This window comes from Lissotriton vulgaris, unplaced genomic scaffold, assembly GCF_964263255.1.
Source record: "Lissotriton vulgaris unplaced genomic scaffold, aLisVul1.2 SCAFFOLD_287, whole genome shotgun sequence".
Taxonomy (NCBI): Eukaryota; Metazoa; Chordata; class Amphibia; order Caudata; family Salamandridae; genus Lissotriton; species Lissotriton vulgaris.
The window spans coordinates 1,840,436-1,857,225 of NW_028251376.1; the positions used below are offsets into that span (position 1 = coordinate 1,840,436).

The following is a 16,790-nucleotide window of genomic DNA, read 5'->3' on the forward strand; positions in this document are numbered from 1 at the left end:
GGTTGTGCTCGTCACTTCATCTTGCTCGGCCTCTCTTGGGGCATGTGCCTCCCTGTGCCTCAGACACACAGACCGATGTAGGTGACAAGCACAGGCAGACTCTTGTGTTTAAATGATTCTCTTCCTGTCTTCATCGGTTTTTTTCTTGAAGTGCATCTGTGATTGACTGTTTTAGTGGTTTGTGCTTGCAAAGAGAATGCCCGAGAGACCAGTACGAAAACGCTGCCCCCTCCCCCCACCAATGGAGAGGCTCAGGGAGAAATGCGGGAACATAACAGAAACCGCAAATGGGAAGCCCACACAAAACTAGACAACATGCACAGAAATACAAAAACCAGAGCGCAGAAATTCTAAGCAAGGACACAGATTCAAAGCGACAGAGACCAGGATTGAAATGTGAGCATAATAAAACCAAGGTAGACAAAGACACTGAGACAAGCATTGACGTGTATACAAAGAGCCAGAGAGGCCCAGGCACCAGCACAGAAACATTGAGAGCAAGAGAGAGAGAGAGAGAGAGAGAGAGAGAGAGAGAGAGAGAGAAGTGCAGCATGAAAGGGGCAGAGAGACCTAGTGATCGACAAGCAAAGTGAAAGACTGACCAGCAAAAAGATTGGTATGAGAAATGTCCTTGCACATTACCTAAGTGAACCGAACTGCCTTCTAAGTTCCTTAAAGCGACCAGTACAAGCACAGAAGCACCCCAGAGCGCTGCCGAGCCAACCCAGCAGAAAACTTTTGAGGGCTTTGCGAAATTTTAGCAAATCCGAGACAAAAATTCCCTTTGGGAGTGTTTAAAAGATTATGGGTACATCTCCGATGCCGCCCAGTTTTACATTTGATCCTAGGAACCTCCCAAGTCCAAGATCTGAAAAAATGACTCCTCGAAACCCCTCCCTATCTCTCCAGGGGTTTCGAGGAGTCATTTTTTCTGATGAGTAGAATTGGGCACTTGATTGTCAGTCAGTTGTAACCAGGGCTCGAGTCTGGGTACTACGCGGGTGGACTGCATCCCCCCCACTTATTTTACAGGGAGCTCGATAACTGGAGAAAATGGAGCCACACTTTCACTCTTTGGCCTCTCTGGGGCGAGATCAGAGCTCATTCAGAAAGCTGCTCACGCGCTGGCTTCTCTGATGCAATGACATCTAAGGGGTGAGCGAGGGGAGGCAAGGCGTCTGATGGGGCAAGCCACCTTTTGTGACGTCACTTCCTGTTGTGACGTCAGTGTCCCCCCCACTTCTTTTTTTAGGACTTGTGCCCTGGTTGTAACCCTTAATTCAGTGCACCTATGCTCGTGAGCCAGTATAAGTATCTTAGAATGGAGCACAACAGATCCTTCTGGTTTGTTTGGAAATGCAGGTGGGCTTCTCTGTTCTTTGTTCTCTGCAGGTATTTACTTTATCTAGAAATCTTGGGGATGCAAATATAGGGCATAGTCCAGTTGGTGCTCAAGTCCCAAGCTTCCTCTTTAAGACCGGGATTTGGAAAGAAAGGTAGGACTATTCAGTTGGTGAATTAAGAAATCTACATTTGACAGTCGACCTAACTGCACATTCTTGCTAACCTGAGCTTGCCAATGTATCCCCAAGTTCTTAACTTTATCTGATACGACATTTACTCTGAAACACAAAAGCAGAGAGAGAATAACTCAAATTTTAAAAGCCTCGCTGAATCCCTAATTATGGCAATGTAACATGACATAGTCAAGAAACTGAACTCATATTCTAATAAAGCAATGCCACTGTGATGTTAATAACTACTACAACATACCAACATAGCATTGTAGTCGGGGATTGGTGGTTTCATGCTAGTGCAACATGCAGAGGCCAGTAATTGAGTCAGTGTAATGTAAGACGAAGCGGGAAGGGAGTGTCATTCTTATGTCAACATAACACTAGGTCGAGCCAAGGTAGAGCAGACGGAGGCTGACTGACAAAGAAAGAGGAATAACACCGACATCCAGGAGAAAAAGCAACAGCACAGGCAGTCCCAGCACAAAAGGAACAGAGCGACTACAAAAAGGAAATTCGTAGTGATGACAAAATGGGTAATAATGGGAGCATTTTGTGAAGTCTGAGGTATAACTCTGGACACAGTGAGAACATAAAGGGGCAAGTGCTCAAAGGTGCACAGAAAAGCACGAGAGACCTAGAGAGTGTGATAGGTGGAGTGTAATCCAAAAAATATGTTTACAGCATACGAAACATCAATTCTGAACAGCTTAGGAAGACACGGGTGAACTTTTTTTTAAAATAAGGTATGCATACATTCTTCACTGCAAACATTTGGTTAGCAAAAGTGCTAATTTAGTAATATAATTTTTTTTGTCAAGTGTTATTTCCGGATCTACTCGGACATAAGATGAAATGGGCAGGAACCAGCACGGCAAGAATAATACACAAGGAAATAACAAAGGAAGGGCTTGTCACTGCTGCAGTCATGTGAAGGGAAAGAGTGGGAGTGGAGCTCCTCTAGTAACATGACCATGGCAGGCAGACCGCGGTATCATTTGCCAGTGTGACGTGGAGATTAGGGAAGGTGAAGTGCCAAATTTACCATGGAGTTTTCATTGAATGCAGCAAGTTACCTGGCCCCTTATGAAGGATTGAAACTACTTGTTATTTTTTATCCTCGTGCTGCCTCTGTTAAATGTTGACCAATCAGTGCAATTTAAAATAAAGTTCCCAATATGGGTTGCCTAAAAATCATACAGTTTCCTAGATACCGAGCTGTATTATAAAAGTGTAAGATTAGTTTAGCTATCAGATTAAACCTCTGCATTCCGAATGCCCTTTTCAAACAAACCGTTTTCAGAAATGCTGTATTATGATTTTCCGAATTGCTTTAAACTTTTCACTAGTGTCAGTCGGGTGTGTGCTGTAGGATCTTCTCTACAAAGTTTATATTTGTAATCTCAAATTTTATACTATCGTCTTCTGTCTTTGTTCTCCTCTGCTGCTTCATCAGATCACACCCTCCTGTATACTTTATCATCCTCACCCCACTCTTATCCAGATATCTTTTGGTTTCATGTTGAGACAGATTTCTCTATTTACTAGTAGACAATCTTTGGCTTGTGTCCAACATATTTCTTCTTGGGGGGGATCTTTGAAAATTCACTGTTTGGTTATTTCTTTCCTATCCTTAACAATCATTCTGTGGCTTACTCTATTTATGTATCTTTTTTTCTTGCTGCTAGCCATTAATCGCCCAACACATGCTCAATCCCCTCAATCTCACTCCTTTATCAGTCTATTTTACGCCCTGTAGTATTCACTCCTGTGCATCAGTTCACACCTATATGCGAATGACCTTTGATGTTGAACCCAGTGTCTTGATGCCCCTACGATCAAATTCCTTCTCAACGGATGCAAGCAGCAACCCAACTCCTATTGCATACCTGGACCAAATCCGTTTGACTGTGCCCCATTCGCCTCATTTGATGGATTCATTGACTCCCTGCAATCGGCATTCAAGTTGAATTATCCACCCTACCCTACATTTTAAATCCCAACACCTTCCCTGTGCACACCCTGAAAATACTTGCATACTTAGAATCCACAAATGCCCACATTTGAGCTCCTGAACACCTGGAGGTGTGCATCACCCTGAAGACAGGTTTTTATGTTGCAGAATCATCATTTTACAAGATCTAATCACCTCCCTGCGACCCTTTGTGAAACAGCTTGCCTGTACTATTTGTTATGGATCCCTAAACAAGAAGCAGTTCCTGTTTTCTTGCCTTTGTCTTGCCTCTTGATTCTGAAACATTTTAGCCCTTGTTAATACTTTTCCTTACTCAACACCTTCCTTTCTATGCCTCTCAAGTTGTTTTTGCCCTCCGCTTCTAAGGAAGAGCTTATGTCTATACTCCAGTTAGCCAACCCTCCTTGTGCCCTATCTCCTCCCCATTCATCTCCCAAACCACCGCCAATTCTTTACTCCTGAGTTCTCTTTTGCCCATTCTCACAATACATTGCTTTCTATATGGTTTCTAGTAGCAAAAAATATAGTTTATGTAGGCACAGTACTCACTTTAAACATACATGCAATTAATAAAACAAACTAAACAATGCTACAGTAAATACATAAAAATGTTACTTTATTCAGATATACACTAAATAAATTTACCCCTAGTGTTTTTACTACTTTGTCTTTTTACATAATAAAAATATATTTGCAATCCTTTGCCATTTTACTTATTGCTGCTTCTTTTAAAAGAGGTTTTATATACTTCCGCTCACACATTGCTAACAGGTATAATAATTAAACAAAATGTAGAATATTCTTTACAGTTGTGTAAGGATTAACACTTTTACTTTTCTGCATGCTTAAATAAAGATCTAACTAAACATAAGAAATCTCCATTGAGCAAATGGTACAATATGGACCAGATATCTTGTGATGCCCGATTACGTTTTGTAGTATATACTACAAATAAGAGAGTTCAAAGGCTTTTTCTGTAAAGCTATGAAAAGAACTCACCCATGACCACTAAGCCAGAATCAAACTTTAGTTTGTATATCCTAAACAGTTGCATAAGAACCTTTGGGACTCTTTTAACAATTCTCCACTCACAACTAATTATTTTAAACACTTTTCTAGCTTTATTGTGGGTTACATTGTAAGAGGAGAAACTAGCTTGATACCTAATACTTCTCCTTTCAACACATGTATATAATCCAAAATCTAACCTAAGTACTTTTGTTCCTCCTGCTCTACGTATATCAGTAAATTTTCTTAGAGCTTTAACTTCCAGAATTTCGGAGTTAATAGTTTCCACCAATAATTACCTTGCATGCAACATTGATAATACCATTGAGGTTATCTTTTGTTCATATGTCTTAATCATGGATTTAATCAAGGACCTCCCCCAACTTTCCTATTGAATCTACATTGTTCCTGCATAGTTCTATGAGCCGTAGGTAATGTCTCCAAATTGTGATCTTGAAATACAAGTATATCATTAAACTGAACTCTCATTATGAAGTCATCCTGTACATATTATCCCATCAATTTGCAGTACAAAAGAATCATTCTTCTTGCCCATCCGCATGAATTGCGCTTTATTTTTTTATTTCCAACTACATTATTCACCTTTCATTATGCACTCAACGTATCTAGCTGCCATGGTAGGCCTATCCGCTTTCAATCAAGAGCTACCCTTTCATCAGCAATTGCCTTCCACTAATTTTTGGTGGATAAACTTTAGAAAACAATAACATTTGGGATAAATCGGATAAGGACATGGAATAATGTGTCTGTTAACAATGGTTGACTTTTGCTATTCTTGTACTTTTGATTAAAGATTAAAAAAAACGACTGCCAACCCACCCTCATTAAACTACCATTCTTTTTCCAAACTCTCTTTTTCCCCAAGATACTTTAGAGTATTTTCTTTAATCTTACTATTGTTTGCCTATTCACTGGCCAGGTTTGTATCCCTCTCCAATTTGACCTCAGAGCACATCACTCAATGAAGACCACTCTTATTCTGTCCTGAACGTCTGTACCTCACAATCTTCTATATTTTTTAGTTTATTAATTTAGGGATGTATTCGTTGTATGGATATATGCTACCTTTGTGGTACCTGGCTTTGCTCTTGACTGATTGTCAGCTTTTATTTCAGTTTCATAATTCCCTCCATCTCATTGCCTCTCCCATACCTACAGATGTGCATGAAGGCTAAGCCTTTAGGCTACTTCTCTTTTAAAACGGTCTCCCTCAAAGAATAAACTAATTTCTGTTTCTCTTATTGACTCTCCTCTGAACCACAGCTCAAGTCTCTTAATGAATTCTCGCATTGAAGGACACACGTCACTAATGTTTTATTTTTAAAAAATTTTATTGTTTCGTGCAAGGTCAATACAGGTGTGCCATATATTCTTGACCAAAGATCACACTAGGTAGTCAATAATTTTGACAATTGCACATAACTAACAAGCTTTGCATGTACTACCCATTCTTTGAGCATTCTATAGGGGCTGACGGACAACTCACCATACAACTATAGACCTACATCTACAGGCAAGCTGGTATTGAAGATATTGACAACGTTACAGGTAGTCAGGCATGGTATTTGTGTAGGGTTGGGGGGTGGATCCATGAACTTCTAAATCGTTTGGTGAGAGAGGGGAGTAGGTTTACCTTCAGTAGGATATGGGGCTGTTTATTATCAATAGCACTGTTTTTAAAAGACAAGTCAGTTCCTAACAAGCTAGGACAGTGACCCTAATGCCTCTCCTCTTAAGCCTTTCTGTAAAGAGGACTCTTTCCACAACCATCAACTAGTCAAGTCTCTTACTCAGTCTTGTGTATCCCGGATCCTCAGAGAACCTACAAGCCTTGGCTGTACACCATTAGGGCTGGTGCAAGGAACCTTCTACCCTGTTTCTTCCTCTTAGGCCTCAGTAGAAGTCCAAGGATGCATATTTCTGATCTCAAACACGTAAGTCACCTTAAGATGTCTTCTAGTCTTCCCGTTATCTTTTCCCTAATATCAAGTAATGTTTGGGCATGTCTGTATATAGAAACATAAACCACCCTCTGGAATGGCACATTAAGTGCAATTCAATATCACATTGGAAAATATTTTGGAATATTTTGGGCACGCTCTTTTGAGTCAGAAAAAAGTGAACTGCTGCAATCTTAAAACATCTGTTCCTAGAGACTTACTGTGTGTGTGTGAAGGGATTGAGTCCAAGTCACCCGTAGTAAATTCCTTCACCTTGCCTCTCCCCATGTGTCCTGCAGGTCTGTGAGATCAGATTCGTATTTAATGAGTAGTGCTTTCTATAAGAGTCACCATATTTCTTCCGCTTCCCAGCATAGATCGCCATTATAAAACACTAAACATGGGCGCCTCAATGCTAACATTACCGCCCAAAATCATGTGCAAGTATCCCACTAGTCTGCTGTATTGCAGGAAGTGCCCCACTGGGAACTGATAGTTACCTGATAGTTCAGGAAAGGTCACCAGGGTGCAAGACTCAGAGGTCACCTAATGTCTGCTATATCAAGTCTACCCAGCTAAGTCGCCACGACTCCCACCAAGTAGTGCTGCATCGGAACACAAGAGGCGTATGCTGTCTCACAATGTTGTCTACATAAAGATCTGACCGTGCGGTATTTGAACTCAAAAGTACTGTTTATGCATCTGTTTAGGTACTAACAGCATAGTCATGATTTCAGGTAATTGGAGTTCTGCTGACACAAGCTGCAGTTCGTCTGAAGTTGACTCCGCAATCCACTGGACTACCCTTTTGCAGCTGTGATGAAAATAAGAGTTTGTAATCTGAGACGCTCCAGCTCTTCCATTCTCAGTCCAAGCGTGGTAGTGTTCATAGTGACACTGTCTATAATTGCTCAACAGTATAGAAAGTAATTAGATACTCAGCTCCTTAAAACCTCTTCCAGGTATTATTAAAGACAAATTAGCCAAATGATGTAGAAAACGCAGCAGGACCACCATTTTTGATAATGCGGTCCTACCAGTAATCGTAATGGGGAGTGTTTTCCAAAAAATTATGATTGTCTTAGTGGTCTTTCATATTCAGCCCACATTACTCTATTACATCTGCAGCAGTTAGTGATAAACCTATGTGCCCAGTTACCTCATTGGACTTGACTCCCTTATGAGTCGGCACACTGACAGAATTGGGGAGAAGGGTGAAGGTGAATAGCGATCACTGAACAGACCTGATAAAAAACGCTGGACTTTGACCAATTAACTCTCAACCATTGCATGCTACCAAACTCCTCAAGTCCTATCACAAGGTTAAATCCGGTAGTGGTGCCCAAGACATCATCCACGTAAAGGGAAATTTGTTTCATAGCCGAAATAGATGTTCCCGTTTCCTTGCCCATAGCCCGCAATACGTTTGCCAGTGTCTCCATTACTATTGCAAATTTAGAGGGGATAATGGACATTGCTGTCTGACCATACACCAAGCAACTTGGGTCAGTATGTGTAGGAAGGCATAGGCTGCTGGCAAATACTCATGTGAGTTTGATCAGTTTGATTCTGGCGTTTTAGGAGGGTTGTCTGAAGTACATCTACTGGGTAGGTTTGAGCGAACCCATTCGTGGTCAACATCTAATGAGCAATACTGGCATATTTTGCTCAGTGCTAGTGCATAATAGAAATTTTCCATCACCTAGTTTGACCTTACTGTCTGTAATTTAAACTATAACTTCGTCTCAAGGAAACCCTTCTTTCAACTCTGGCACAGCTCCTAAGTGTTGACTATATGCTTCGCTTTATCAGAAGGGTAATCTGACCGATAACTAGTTAATCTGAAATGCCAAAGGATTTTATGCTTCCTCTAATTGACGCTGTGTAGTGTGAAGGTAGTCCATATTTGCCACTCCCAGGAACTTGACTTCTAAGTGCAGTGCCCTTTGTTATCAAAACACATATTCTTGATTTTATTGTATCATGACATTGGCAGTCATAGCATCCAAATCCTATGCGTGCCCATCTGTGTTAATTAATACAACAAATAACTCAAGATAGCAAGCTGTGCATCATACTGTGTTACTTCATAGAAAGGGCTTGTATATGTATCTGGTTCTTGAAGAACTGCATCGTTGACGCTCGTGCTAGACTTCAATTCCTCTTCAACAAAATGGAGGTTTTGTCACAGATAATGTCTGCTGGGCTGCATAAAAAAAGAAAGACAATGCTCAAAAATATGTTTGTCTTATGTGGTTACAAATCTCTTTCCTGCTGTGGATTTCATATCAACCAAGTCTAATGTAAGCCTAGATAAACTTAAAATTCATGTATACTGAATGCATCAATGGAGGTGGCCTCCATCTCGGAGACCTTTCGTGACCTCACAATGGTCGTTGGCCTCTGAGTGATGATGTGCAACTAGATGCCTCTACACTAACATGGAAGGGGGCTGCGGTCCGATAACTGGAAATCTGACTTTCTCTCACAACAGGATCGTTTTGACAATAAGCTGCAATGGGCATTCTCATCTCTTAAAGCTCAATTGAGCTTCTGGCAGGGGCTACCACTTGCCCTAATGGGTCAAGTAGCCCTCTTCAAAATGAGTCTTTCCAACGTCCTAGTCTTTCCCCGTCGTACATTTTTTCACGATCTAGACAGTCTGCTGGGGACCTGTTGTCGAATGAATGCAGGAGAGTTGCCTTTACCAAGCTCCAGTTGCCGATGGGCAGAGGAGACCTTGGAGCTATATCATATGCCTTCTATTTGACTGCGCAACTACAATGTTAGCAGGACGGAATCTCAGAGACAAGCGCAGGGCATGGTCCTCTCCCCCAACATGTACTTCTACACTCAAACATTAAACACAGTTCCTGGTCCTCCTATATATGGGTTACCAAGAAATGCGTGGCCTGAATCGCCAAACTGACAAACCTCATCCCCTCCTACTCCTCCATGATTCCCCTCCAGGGCCTTCCTGGACCTTTAGGTCGCTTTACAGCTGACACTCTACATTGACCTGGCGTGAACACTCCCTTGACACGGTGGGAGACCTTTTCCAACTTCTCTAATAACAAGATTACGGTACCCCCTATAACAATTCTCACTGCAGGGTCAACTCATAGCGACATTACACTCACTGTGGGGTCTGATAGGACAAACCGTCTGCCCACATGATAATACATACACTATTCATAATGAGTGACAGAAGTCATTTAAAAACATGGCTATACAGAGCCATACGGGAGCATACTGGGCCTGTGTTGGCATGACTCCCAACAGCTCTGGGAGGAAGACTTGGGTAGATCTCTGCACGATACAGAGTGGTTCAAGGCCCTTGAATCTCCTTAACACCTTCAGCGCAGCGCGAATTTTCGCGCTGTGCTGAAGGTTCTAATGAGCCAACGGGCTCATGATGGAACGGTTCCGTCATGAGCACATGCCAACCGACGCTCATGACTGAACCGTTCCGTCATGAGCATCGAAGGGGTTAATCAAGCTCCAGGAATGTGCGCTTTAAAAATATTAAGTTCATGGTACTTCACAGGGCATATCTCCCACCTGCACAAGTAAACTGCATGTTTCCAATGGCTAACCTGTTGTTCTGTAGCTGCCAAACCCAGACAGTCTATCTGAAACATATTCTCTGGATCTGTCCAGCCATAACAACTTATTAGCAAGCAGTACATACCAGACTAGCAAAAATCATTCAGTTAACTTCCTTAGACACCTGGGAGGTGACAGCTTTGTGTCTTTTTCACAGGGCTAAGAACCAAAACGTTGGAGCATGTTTTCCAATGTAGGTCTACTCCAGTGTTCTTCAAACTGTGGGGCGCGCCCCCCCTGGGGGGGCGCGGCACCATCCCAGGGGGGGCGCGCTCCACTCCGATCTTCCCCTTGTGCCCGTTCCTTTGTCTGGGTGATTCTCCCAGGAGGGGGCCAATTCATGGAGTCAACAGCTTCGGCTGCAGTGCAGACAAGGAGTCTCCTCTGCTAAAAAGGAAAGCAAACAAACAGACACGCTTTCAGCTTTAGCAGAGGAGACCCCTTTCCTCTGCCTCCCACTGCAGCTGAAGCTGACTCCGTGAATTGGCCCCCTCCTGGGAGAGTTAGCTCTTCCCAGAAGGGAGAGAAGGTTTCCCTAGAGGGTTTGAGGCACGGGTGGGGTGGGCTCTGGCCCAGGGCCCCTGCCTTTCAAGCAGGGTGGGAGTGAGGGGGAGGGGGTGGGGTCGGGAGTCTCAACATTCTTTAATTCGATGTCATATTTACTCCAAAGATGGTACAAAAATCATTTGTTTCGATGTGCTAGTACAGCCAGTTAAAAAGCCTTTTCAAACCATTTTAAATATTTCACTTCCCGATGGTATATCCCACACAACTCACATAGCAATACGTTTAATACAAATGTACATGTTCATACGACCACTGCAATGTTCTCTAGTGCAGTGTGCATCCTCGTATACTCAGTAACTCAAAAGTGCGTTTCCAGTTTATAACAACAATCGCTTTGAAACAACTGTATGCAGCAAATAAAGGACAAAGTCACTGAGGATATAGCCCAATAGGGTGAAAGCTTCAAGTTCCATACTAGTCGGCCTTGTGTGATCTTGGTCTATTCAGCGCCTTTTAATTCTCGCTTTTGAATTGGCAGTGCTTCCTTGAGCCTTGGTACAAATAGACGTGTGATGTTTTCAATTGATTTCTTACGAAGACACATAATAAGAAAGAACAATGTAAAAGGCACATTCTGGTTGAGGGATGGAGACTAATACCATTTCCCAAACCTAACGCTGCCTCTGCTACTGATCGAAAAACTTAAGGTGAAATGCAAGTTTTTTCAAAGTGTGACCATTTGCATTAATTTCATTAAAAGGTCTGTTTCACAACAGTATTATTTTTGTTATGGGTTGATTTGCTGTGCTTTATCTTCTAATGGAAAGCCTGTACTTTTTCATTTTCCGAAATATACTGCACACTGTTTTTGGTATTTTATTGAAATAAAATGTGGCTTTCATCACAACAATTGGAACATGGTTCCAGGTGTATTTGTCAATGCGTACTGTTTTCTTCAAGTAGAAGTATGTGGTTATTTGTGTCTCCATGGTGCAGAGGAACAGTCGGTTGCTTGTAAGCTCCTAGCTTGAAACGACAGCAGACGATGTCTACAATAAATTCTGCCATTCCATGCAGCATGCCCGTTGTTGAGAAAATTCCACCAATAATACCACACAGTCTCACTAAGAACTGCCAAAATGGCATATGAGACTCTGTCACAGTCACCATTAGTGAACTAATGTCATATTTCATGACAATGCCTGATAAGCCATGGCTGCCTGATGCATGATCAATCACACGTTCTCTTTCTGTCACTGCAAACTGATGAGTGTCAGATGAGATTCTGTATGTTCTGAGTTTTGTTGGCACAATTGTGATAAAATACTGGAACATCTGGTTATGATCTGAAGCAATTTTTTCCGTTCAATCAAGGGTGCTAATAATGCTAGGAATCAGCTCTCCAAATGACATATGGTCAATTCGATGAGAAAAGTTGTATGTCTCGTGACTGACGAGTGCTGCCAGGTGTGCATGGCCTCGTGGATGTGGAATTACCTTGCCAACTGTGATGTGAACGTTCCCTGCTACTTTGTTGACATACAGATGCCCGTGTATTCTGCATGCGTCTGGAGGTTGCAACAAAGAGTCTTCCCTTGGCGGCAGAGCTGTTGAAGCACCTTTGACAGCACTTTTGAAAACTACATCTTGAAGAGAGTGCTCCTCCTGCAGGCGATTCTGAATTACTTGCAGGGGGGGGATGGATGGATGGGTGAAGGGGTGGATGGATGGTGGGAGAGAGGATGGATGCATGAGTGGAGGGATGGATGGGAGTGGATGGATGTGTGTATGGTTGGAAGGGTAGATGGATGGGTGGAGGGATGGATGGATGGATCAGTGAAATGGTGGATGGATCGATGGGGGGGGTGGATGGTAGACGAGTCGGTGGGTGGATGGATGAGAGAAGTGATCGATGGATGTATTGATGGGTGAAGGGGTGAATGAATGAATGGATGGATGGATGAGTGAAGGGGTGGATGTGGGGATGGATGGGTGATTGAGGAGGGTGGATGGACGGGGGATGGGTGAGAGGTCAATGGATGGATTCTTGAGTGCATGAGTGGATGGATGAGTGGGTGAAGGGTGAAGGATGGATGGAGGGATGGGTGGCTGGGTGAGGGGGGAATGGAGAGAGAGGGGGGAGGATGGATGGATGAGTGAGGACAAGGATGAATGATTGGCAGAGTGGATGGGCAGGTGTGTGCATAGATGGGTGAGGAGAGGAGCATGGAGATGGATGGGTCAGAGAGTGCATGCATGAGTGGGAGGAGGGTGGGGAGCGGGAGGGATGGATGGGTGGGTGGATGGATGAGTGGGGGGTTGAGTGGGTGGACGGATGAGTGACTGAGTGGATGGATGAGTGGGTGGGGGATGGCTGGATGGTTGAGAGGGTGGGTGGTTGGATGAGTGAGTGGATGGATGGGTGGAGGAGTGAATGGATGGGTGGAAGAGTGAATGGATGGGTGGAAGAGTGAATGGATGAATGGAGGAGTGGATGGATGAATGGAGGAGTGGATGGATGAGTGGGAGGATAGCTTGGGTGAAGGGGTGAGTGTTTGGGTGGATGAGTGGGTGGATGGATGGGTGAAAGAGTGGATGGATTGGTGAGGGGATGGATTTGGTGAAGGGATGGATGATGGATGGATGGGTGAGGGGGTGGATGGAAGGATGGATGGGGGAGATGATGGATGGAGGGATGGATGGTGGATGGGTTTGCAATTGGTTGAAGGGGTTTGGATGTGGATGGGGCACAGATGGAGGGAAGGAATGAATGGTGGGGGAGTTAGTGGATGACAAGGTGTACATGATGGATGGGGAGGGTTGTGATGACTTCCTTTGCCTTGGAGGATTGTGTTTTGAGCTGTGTGGTACGCCTCTGTCGTTTCGCCACACCCACTCACAGGCCTGCAGTTTGCTAGGCACTCTTGTTGTGCTGAGCATTGTTTGTCGGATATGGCCCGTGGTGTGCGCGTTGCAGGCGATCATGTGGTGTGCCGGATGCCCGAGGTTTCGGTCGGGTGGTGGGGGGGGCCCAACATCTGGGGGAATTCAGCTGGGGGGGGCTCAACCTGGAAAAGTTTGAATACCTCTGGTCTACTCCTTGCAAAACGCCTTTTGACCCTCCACGGCAGAGCTCCACAGTCCCCGGCCCTACTCCAGCAGCAATGAGCAATGCTATGATTGGGGGGCGGGGGGGGGTGGATGGATAGTTCGATGCTACTCTGGAAAGAGACCTGACGACTTTGCAAACACCCCATTGCAGCAGCCTGAGACACTATGCTCCCACAACTTAAAGACCTCATTACTGACGATCCTCCTCCCCCTTCTTAGACCACTTGATCTTTCCTTCCCCAGGAGACCTATGGCCAGCGGAGACTCTGTGCCCGGTACTGAAAGCCTCCCTTACACTGATGGATACACCCTCGAGCTGCCTCACCAACATCCACTAAGATCTTCCCGTTACCCCCACCCCACCTCCCCCATTGTCCCAACTATACAAGTTTGCACACACCTGGATTCCCATTACCTCGTCACAACTCATTATTAATGCCCGAGCTACTAAACTTCCCTTTTACTTCTTTCTTTTGCAAACTACTCCCTAATATCTTGTTTTAACCCCCCCCCCCCCCCACCACCATATCTGAGGTTTCTGCCTCTCCCCTTTAACTTGGTTCTTCGATTCAAATGGGACCCTCGAGCCACCTACAATCGATTGGGACTCTGGTTCACACACATGCAGTTAGGATTATTCACATCAGGCTCCATCCATGTTAACAATACACACATCGAATTTATATTGCTGCCTCCTTTATATATTTTCTTCACCACGTTTGCTGTAGCAAGCAAGCGAAAGGATGTTGACATTTTTCTCTATTGTGTGTATAGTTCAAGTGCGTTTCCTGTTGCATTCACCAAGTGAGTCTCTCCCCCCCCCCCCCCCCCCCCCCCCCCACACACACACACACACAGGCATCTAAACATTCTATGAGGTCATCGCACATTCCAGCTGAGCAGTAGGGAAGAGACAAGAACTAGTTCATGACATTTCCCTTCTGAAAAACCGTTTGTTGCTGATGGCAGATGCCTTTGTAGTATTTAGCCTTACGCGCAAAAAGATCTAATTATAGTTAGAACAGGTCTATGATCTTGTTAGTCCTTTTGTTTTTTGGGTGCATTTGATTTTGCTCTTCAGCATGTTTCATTGTTCCTTGGAACTTCTAACTTTTCTAGTTTTGGGGTTCTTTGACTGTAAATGACAGAGAAACACGAATGACTGATGCCGCCTCTTACAAAAAGTACCTTCCAATCCAATACTAAAGTCTTTTGTCAAAAACAAATGTTCTTTATTTCATTACAAAAAATGCTAAATGCACTCTAGTTCTACCCTCCATCAGCACAGCACCAACGTTTTGCCGGATTCCACTCGTTTTCTCAAGATGGCAGCTGAACTGTTGTTTAGCTACCACGCTGGCGCTTGGGTTTTTGGACTAATGCTGTTTCAGTTGATAGTCCTTTCAAACATTTGCCTTACATATTTGAAAGTGTGACCAAAAAAAAGAGTAAGGACCAAAGACTGCACATATTACTGCCATTATCATAGCACTGTGTTCATACTACCGGCACACTTCATGTCTAGATTGGACAATTGTTGAGGCATTTTGGAAAGGAGCAGCCTCCTGGGAGAGTGACAGTGCCAGCGCAGCTAAAGCAACTAGAGTTCTTATTAGTCATACATCTGGGGCCGCAACGGGCATTTGCTCCCGCTTTGCATGCCACAGGGGCACTTTGGTATTGCAGAAGGCGCGCAGATGCTTGTGCATCCCGATAAATAATGCCAATAGCGCTGGCACACTTAGTGTCGGCTCTACCTTCAGGGGGCGTTCCCTTGTGTGTCCTATGCAAATGAGGGAATTCCTTTGTCTGCGCCTGCAGTGTATTACTATTACGGGCGCAGTGGCAAAGAAGCTCTCATGGGGCACACTCCCAGTGTGCCATTTCAGTGCGCCTCCTGAGAGCATCCCCCTGCAGGAAGTAAAGGGGGTCCTATGGACCCCCAGACATCCCCTTGCAGGTGGGTGCAGTCACTGACGGGAAACATCCTAATTCAAAAAAAGATCTGAAAAGTTCAGATCCAGAGAACCTGGCTAACTTCTGGAACATGACACCTTAAGGTCTGTTTCAGAAACAGGGAAAGAAAACTTTTTCTTTATAGTCCCCTCACTCACCGGAGTTTCCTCACGGTGACATGCTTCATCATTGGGGCTTCTCAACCCAGCTGCGGGTTGAGGCGTGCTGCGACTATCGCAATTGCGAAGGAGCACTTTTATCTGAAGACTATGTGTCGTGTAATGTGAGAGAAAGGGGAAAATGAAGTGGAGTGAAAGAAATTAAAAATATCCTTCTAGTGGGCTAAACTAACTTTATTCAGGCCCCTAGTGGATATATTAACAAGCATTTACAATGCAATGGTCTCGGCAATATTATAGGTAGAGCTATTAGAATTGCTCATTATTTTTTTATCTTTTTTGTATCCCTAAATAAATGGCATTGTCATTTATATTGGCATTAGCTTTGTTTTTTGCATATGTGATACCTATTGCATTAGCAGAGAGAGGGTGAGGTAGTGAGATAGAGAGAGCGAGTGAGGTATTGAAATAGAGAGAGAGTGAGAGAGAGTGAGGTAGTGAGATACAGAGTGAGGTAGTAAAGAGTGAGGTAGTGAGAGGGATGTTGTTAGGTAGTGAGATATAAGCATAGAGTGATGTTGTGCTGTAGTGAAATAGAGAAAGAGGTAGTGAAAGAGAGTGAAAGTGAGTTAGTGAGATAGAAAAAGTGAGGTAGTGAGAGAGAGTGATTGAGGTAGTGAGTGAGTTTGTGAGGTAGTGAGATAGAGAGAGGTCGTGAAAGAATGAGGTAGTGAGGGTGAGAGTTGTTGTGCTGTATTGAGATAGAAACAGAGCGATGTTGTGAAGTAGTGAGCTAGAGTGAGGTAGTGTATGAGAGAGTAAAAGTGAGTTAGTGTATTTGAGAGAGAGAGAGAGTGCGGTAGTGAGATAGAGAGAGTGAAGTTGTGGGGTAGTGAGAGAGTGATGTAGTGAACTTTACAGAGAGTGTGTCGTGATATAGTGAGGGAGAGATAGTGAGGTAGTATATAGAGAGAGTGTGAGGTAGTGAGATAGAGAGAGTGAAGCAGTGAGTTAGAGAGAGAGAGTGAAGTTG

At 43.8% G+C, this 16,790-nt stretch overlaps 1 pseudogene across 1 annotated transcript; it reads right to left on the reverse strand.

The window, feature by feature from the left end:
* Positions 1–11,434: 11,434 nt before the first annotated feature.
* LOC147662929 (endoplasmic reticulum-Golgi intermediate compartment protein 2 pseudogene) lies at positions 11,435–12,323 on the reverse strand (annotated as a pseudogene). The gene has a single exon (XR_015305465.1). The product of XR_015305465.1 is annotated as an endoplasmic reticulum-Golgi intermediate compartment protein 2 pseudogene (transcript).
* Positions 12,324–16,790: the final 4,467 nt, after the last annotated feature.